Here is a 7,311-nt window from a genome sequence, read left to right as displayed (position 1 = left end):
CTTCGCCATTTCTAATCCTCCGAAGAGGACCAGATATGGAGAAGTGCTTTCCTTCTCCTGAAGAGTACAATCAATTCCTTGGTCTTGCTGACATTGAGTGGCAGGTTGTTGTTCTGACACCACTCAGCCAAATTTCCAGTCTCCCTCCTGAATTCATCTCCACCTTTGATATGGCCCTCAACACCAGTGACATCAGCAAACTTAAATGTAGTGTTGGAGATGTGTTGAGCCACACAGCCAAAAGTAAGGCGAGTAAAGCAGGGGGCTAAGCACACAGCCCTATGGTGCAGTTGTGCAGATGGAGATCATGGAAGAAGTGTTTTTGCCAACCCGAACTGACTGGTGTTTACAAGTTTACACACCAACTTCAGAATCGAGAATCAAATTGTATAAGAAGGTATTGAGCGAAGGTCTTGGAGTTTACTGATTAGTTTTGAGGAGTTGATGGTGTTAAATGCCAAGCTGCAATCAATCCTGATGTATGCATCTTTGCTCTCCAGATGTTGCAAGGTTGAGTGAAGAGCCAATGAGATGGAGTCTGCTGTGGGCCTATTGCTCCAGTAGGAAAATTGGAGTGGATCCAAGTCACTTCTCAGGCAGGAGCTGATATGTTTCATCACCACACTCTCAAAGCAATGCATCACTGTGAATGTAAGTGCAACTGGGAGATAGTCATTGAGGCAGGTCACCAGGTTTTTCTTGGGCACCAGTATAATTGAAGCCTGCTTGAAGCAGTTAGGTACCACACACTGTCGAAGCGAGAGGTTAAAGCTATCAGTGAACACACCAGCTAGCTGGTCAGCACAGGTCTTCAGTACGCAGCCAGGTATCCCGTCCGATCCGAATGCTTTCCATGGATTCACCCTCCCGAAGACAGCCCACACATCAACTTCAGATACTGAAATCAAAGGATCATCAGGAGATGTGGGTATTTGTGATGACTTCGCCATGTTCTGGTGGTCAAAACAAGGATAGAAGACATTGTGCTCGTCTGGAAGCGAAGCTCTGATGTCCCCCATGCCGTGTGATTTAACTTTGTAGGAGATTGTAGTGTTCAAACCCTGCCACAGCTTTTTTTTAAAGAATATAATATGATGAGAAGCATAAGGAGTACACAGCCAGATTCTTTCTCCTGGATTGGAAATAGCAAATACTAGAGGTGTGAAGGGGTAAGTTTAAAGGAGGTAGCTATTTTAATACAGAGTGAGATGCGCCTGGAATTTGCTGTTGATGTTGGAAGTAGAAATGATTGTGATATTTAAGAAGCATTTAGAAAGGCATATGAATGTGTAGGAATGGAGGGATATGGATCAAATGCAGGAAGAAGAGATTGGTTCAATTTGGTATCATGGTCAGTGTGGTGAACTATGTGCCTGTCTGGACACGCCCCCTGCTGACTGCTCCTGTGGCTCCTCCCACAGGCCCCTGTATAAAGGCGATCTGAGGCCTGACGCTCGGCCTCAGTCTCCAGGACATGGTATGATGGACACTCACTCCTGGTTCCTTCTTCCAGTCAATAAAAGCCGATATCTCACCTTTCGTCTCAGTGTGAGTTATTGATGGTGCATCAATTTTATTGACTGGAAGTTTTAAAACATGGAAACCGTTTTGCGTCCGGAAAGGTTGGATTTGGACCCTCAAGACCCTGATGCTGCTCTCGCTTTTGAACACTGGCTTGCATGCTTCCAATCGTACTTGGAGGAGGTTCGTGCAACTGAACCCGCCGTTATGCACAGAATCCTACTCTCGAGGGTCACCCCCAAAGTTTACTCCGTTATCCGGGACCTGCCGACCTATGATGGGGCACTGGACGCCCTCAAAAGACAGTACCTGCGGCCGGTGAACACCGTCTACGCAAGACATCGTTTAGCTACCCGGCAACAGCGGCCTGGCGAATCGTGCGCTGAGTTTCTCCGAGCACTACAGACACTCGTCTGACCTTGCGACTCTCGAAAGGTTGACTATGGCATATGACTGGCCCCTCCCACCACTCACTGTCAGGAATCCTCAGTTTTGTGGGACTTCTTCACATACCCTGCTACTGACCACACACACACACGGGCACACACATCCCATCCAGAACCAGGCCGACAGCTGCGCTACCGACACCACTTGCAGCCTCTCCACTCTCAAGGTCCCTCCCCCACCGCTGTTCGCCAACCTGACCCCTGACTGTAAGCCTGTGGCAACTAAAAGCAGGAGGTACAGCGCGGGGGACAGGGCCTTCATTCAGTCGGAGGTGCAGCGGCTGCTCAGGGAGGGGATCATTGAGCCAAGCTCAAGCCGTTGGAGGGCCCAGGTGGTTGTTGTTCGGACTGGGCAGGAAAATAGGATGGTGGTGGACTATAGTCAAACCATCAATAGGTTTACGCAGCTTGACGCCTACCCCCTACCCCGCATCACGGATATGGTCAACCAGATTGCTCAGTACAAGGTGTACTCGACAATAGATCTGAAATCCGCTTATCACCAGCTCCCCATCTGCCCAGAGGACCGCCCCTACACCACCTTCGAGGCGGGCGGCAGGCTCTATCACTTCCTGCACGTCCCTTTCGGTGTCACGAATGGTGTCTCTGTCTTCCAGAGGGAAATGGACTGGATGGTGGACCAGTACCAACTGCAGGCCACATTTCCCTATCTGGATAACATTACCATCTGTGGTCACGACAGGCCAGATCACGATGCCAACCTCCAACAATTTCTCCAAGTGGCCGCAGCTCTGAACCTTACTTATAACAGGGACAAGTGTGTGTTTGGAACCACCCGCCTTGCTATACTTGGGTATGTCGTGGAAAACGGGGTTATTGGCCCTGATCCCGAACGTATGCGCCCCCTGTTAGAACTCCCTCTTCCCACCACTCTCAAGGCCCTCAGACGGTGCCTGGGTTTTTTTTTCCTATTACGCCCAATGGGTCCCCCATTATGCAGACAAGACACGCCCCCTGGTCAAGTCTACCTCGTTTCCCCTCTCTGCTGAGGCCCACACGGCCCTCAGCTGCATTAAAGAGGACATTGCCAAAGCTATGCTGCATGCCGTGGACGAGACCGCTCCCTTCCAAGTGGAGTGTGATGCCTCCGATTTCACTCTGGCTGCTACCCTTAATCAGGAAGGCAGACCAGTAGCATTCTTTTCTCGCACCCTCCAAGGCTCCGAGATTCGGCACTCCGCGGTGGAGAAAGAAGCTCAGGCCATAGTGGAGGCTGTTAGGCACTGGAGGCACTATCTTGCTGGCAACAGGTTCACCTTGCTGACCGACCAGCACTCGGTTGCGTTCCTGTTCAGCAACCAACAGCGGGGCAAAATCAAAAATGATAAGATTTTGCGGTGGAGAATAGAACTCTCCACCTACACCTATGATATCCTGTACTCAATGAGCCCCCTGATGCCCTATCCCGGGAAACGTGTGCAAGCGCACAGCTCGACCAGCTGTACACCCTTCATGCACAACTTTGCCATCCGGGGGTCACCCGATTTTACCATTTTGTGAAAGCTCGGAACCTGCCATACTCCCTGGAGGACATCCGGACGATGACCAGGGACTGCCAAATTTGCGCTGAGTGCAAACTGCACTTCTACCGTCCTGACACGGCACAACTTGTCAAGGCCACCCGCCCTTTTGAACGACTGAGTGTTGACTTTAAGGGCCCCCTTCCCTCCACTGACCGCAATGTCTATTTTCTCAGTGTTATCGACGAGTACTCACGGTTCCCCTTTGCCATCCCCTGCCCCGACACCACTGCCACGTCCGTCATAAAAGCCCTGCGCCAGTTCTTCACTCTGTTCGGGTATCCCTGCTATATCCACAGCGATAGAGGGTCCTCCTTTATGAGTGAGGAGCTGCGCCAGTACTTGCTAGCTAGGGGCATTGCTACCAGTCGGACCACGAGTTATAATCCCCGGGGTAATGGCCAGGTGGAGCGGGAGAATGCCACAGTGTGGAAGGCCACACTTTTAGCCCTTAAGTCAAAAGGGTTGCCGGTCTCTCGATGGCAGGAGGTCCTCCCTGAGGCACTGCACTCTATCCGCTCTCTGTTATGTACGTCCACCAATGCCACCCCTCACGAACGCCTATTCTCTTTTCCCAGGAAGTCTGTCACTGGGACCACCCTACCAGTTTGGCTGACGTCCCCGGGGCCAGTGCTGCTCCAGAAACATGTGAGGAGCAATAAATACTCCCCGCTGGTAGAGAGGGTTCACCTTCTACATGCGAACCCCCAGTATGCTTACGTGGTCTTACCTGATGGGCGGGAGGACACGGTCTCCATCCGCGACCTGGCACCCGCAGGTGCAGCAGACCACTACCCAGAAGGCTCTCTGGTAACTATGAACCCTGCACCAGAGGTGACACCGTACTCACCAGGCCCTACACAGACTCCTCACGACACTTGTATACCGGGCGTTTCGTACGCATTTATACCAGGTGCCTCGCACATGCGTGAGGGATCACTGGCGCCTAGTGGGCAGGAACAAGCGCAACCTCCGTCCCCTGTGCAATCACCAATGTCGCCGGCATCCATGCGATCACAGCCGGTGCTACGTAGATCGCAGCGACAGATTCGACCACCTGATAGACTTGACTTGTAAGAAACTTCGCCACATGTGGACTCTTTCAAACAAAGGGGGGGTGAATGTGGTGAACTATGTGCCTGTCTGGACACGCCCCCTGCTGACTGCTCCTGTGGCTCCTCCCACAGGCCCTGTATAAAGGAGATCTGAGGCCTGACGCTCGGCCTCAGTCTCCAGGACATTGTATGATAGACACTCACTCCTGGTTCCTTCTTCCAGTCAATAAAAGCCTTTATCTCGCCTTTCGTCTCAGTGTGAGTTATTGATGGTGCATCAGTCAGCGCATGCATTGTGGGCCAAAAGGCCTTTTCCTGCACTGTACTTTCTCTATTTATTTGGTAATACAGTGCAGAACAGGCCCTTCCGGCCCAACGGCCCATGCCATGCAGCAACCCACCTATTTGACCTTAGCCTAATCACAGGGCAATTTACAATGACCTATTAACCTACGTCTTTGGGTGGTGGGAAGAAACTGGAGCACTCAGAGGAAACCCACGTCATCAAGGGGAGAAGGTACTAACTCCTTGCAGGTGGCATCGGATATGAACGCTTTGAACTGTGGAACAGTATATTGGTCAGGGACTGTGCATTGGTTTAACACATATTCGTACCTTCCCGTTCTTCTTCCTCATCACCACTATGGGTCACACACAACAACTTCTTGACTCGTGATAATTCCAACTTCCTTCAGTTTCAGCAGGTGATGTCGAACATCTTTCACCTCCAATAGAGCTAACCGTTGAGACCTTTATCTGAAAGGGGTGTTCTCTGTCACTTGGATGGTGTGACGAGAATTCTTGAAGCAACCCATATCAAACTCCTCAGTAGAAAAGACATCTTCAAACTTCAACATCTTCTCCATTAGTATCCTTTCCCATCTTTCGAGTGCCAGGGGGTCACCAAAGTTGAAGGACTTTGCTGTTAACTTTCCCGATCCAGGAGGTTGTCTCTTTCCTGGTCTTCTCACCGGAAGACTAGACATTACCATCACCAGGAAGAGATATGCCATCAGTATCCCACATCTGAGGGTGACCTCTCTCTCTGAGGTGTTCTGACAATCACCATCATCCTGTTTACGAGTACAGCTGAAGCCTTCTGCAGTTCAGGTCCACCAGCATTCCAGCAGGTAAGCGTCTTCATGATCTTCCAGAGCATCTACCAGGAGGGCCCCAGCATCAGGAATTCCAGGGAGCTTGGGGTTTCCTGTTACTCTAGCTATTGCCCTAGGATGCACACAACAGGCCTGGACTGGGTGAACCACACAGTTCCTTGTGTATGATCATCATCTTGCTTAGGAGTAACTTGCACCATCTCAAAAGCAGCGCTGAACACCAGGTGGATGGACAAAGTTTTCAAAGATTCTCTCCATTTCTCTTCTTGCAGGCTCCCGTGAGCCTCCTCACAATGGGAGTGTTTATTTCTTCAATAATAGAAGCTTCACCCTTTCCAACCAGGTCCGGATAGACAAGGTCCTCCGCTATTCCAGTATCTGCTTCCAAAACCTCCAGCTTCAATGTCAGGTAACCATCATATAGGTTGTTGTCAGTACTAAGGCCCCAAATCTCTTGGGCACTGAATGCCATCAATGCTAAATGCATCAATTACCTGTTGTAAAAGTATCTGTAGAGTAACTTGAGAACCTGCATCGAGTATGGCTCTATTATAAATACCCTCAATCCATATAGATACACTGGAGCTGGTCCCCACTAAGCCTTCAGGAATAAAGTTTTGCACTTTTGTGTGTTCCTTCATACATTCATTGGCATGTCTTCCCCTTGAGACGCCAGGCCGTTCCTTACAGATCTCTCTGAGTTTCCTGACTTTCTTTTCTGTTTAAGCAACCATGGGATTACTTTCCAAAGGTTTTCCTGCCCTTCGCACCCCCTCTTGAAACGTCCATCCTCACCACAGCTGTAACAGAGAATACCTGTTGCTTCCCTCGTCAAGTGACCCCAGTCAGCAGCAGCCCTCTGCTTAGTACGTCATACCAGTGGGTCCAGTTTCCAATTGGACTGGTCACACTTGGTGGCAGCACTAGCCCACAGCAACCTTGGCTGATGACATCCTGCAAGACCCCTGCTCGTGTGGCTTCATGGGTTGCTTCAGCATTAGAGACTACTACTGAGGACTTTGCCCTGCTGATGGAGGCCACCTTTTCCTCCGTTGTGTTCTCCTCTCTTACTTCTCTGATCAGCTCATCAAACAAAGGAGGGGAAGTGCCTTACGAGACATTTGAATGCTTAAAACAATCATGGTGAGTTACTGCAGACCCCTCACAACTTGCTCCATCCTTAATCGATGTACCTCGGCCAATTGAATGGCCCTTTACAGCACAAGCAATGCATCTGTCTCTCTAGCTTGAAAATGTAAGCAGAAAGTTTCTCCCCTTTCTTCCGGACTGTGTGCCTGAACCTCATCATAAGCTCCGTTGGGCTGCCTTCGTGCCAAAAACACTTTCTAATGTCCATTTCAGAAATCTATAACAAAGGGGAATAAGCTGTTCTTGAACCATTGAGTGTGTATCTTCAGGTGCTATACCTCCTCCTTAATGGTAGCAATGAGAAGAGGGCATGTCCTGGGTGATGGGGGTCCTTAATGATGGATGCTAACTTTTTGAGGCATTGACTTTTGAAGATTAGTGCCCATGATGGAGCTGGTTAAGTTTACACCTGTCTCGCTGAGTATTTCCAACCTCTTCTGCCTTTGTTTTGATTTTGTAATAATTCATTTTGAAGTTGTTATAA

This window comes from Hypanus sabinus, chromosome 14 (genome assembly GCF_030144855.1).
Source record: "Hypanus sabinus isolate sHypSab1 chromosome 14, sHypSab1.hap1, whole genome shotgun sequence".
NCBI lineage: Eukaryota > Metazoa > Chordata > Chondrichthyes > Myliobatiformes > Dasyatidae > Hypanus > Hypanus sabinus.
Note: the sequence above shows the minus strand (reverse complement) of the source record.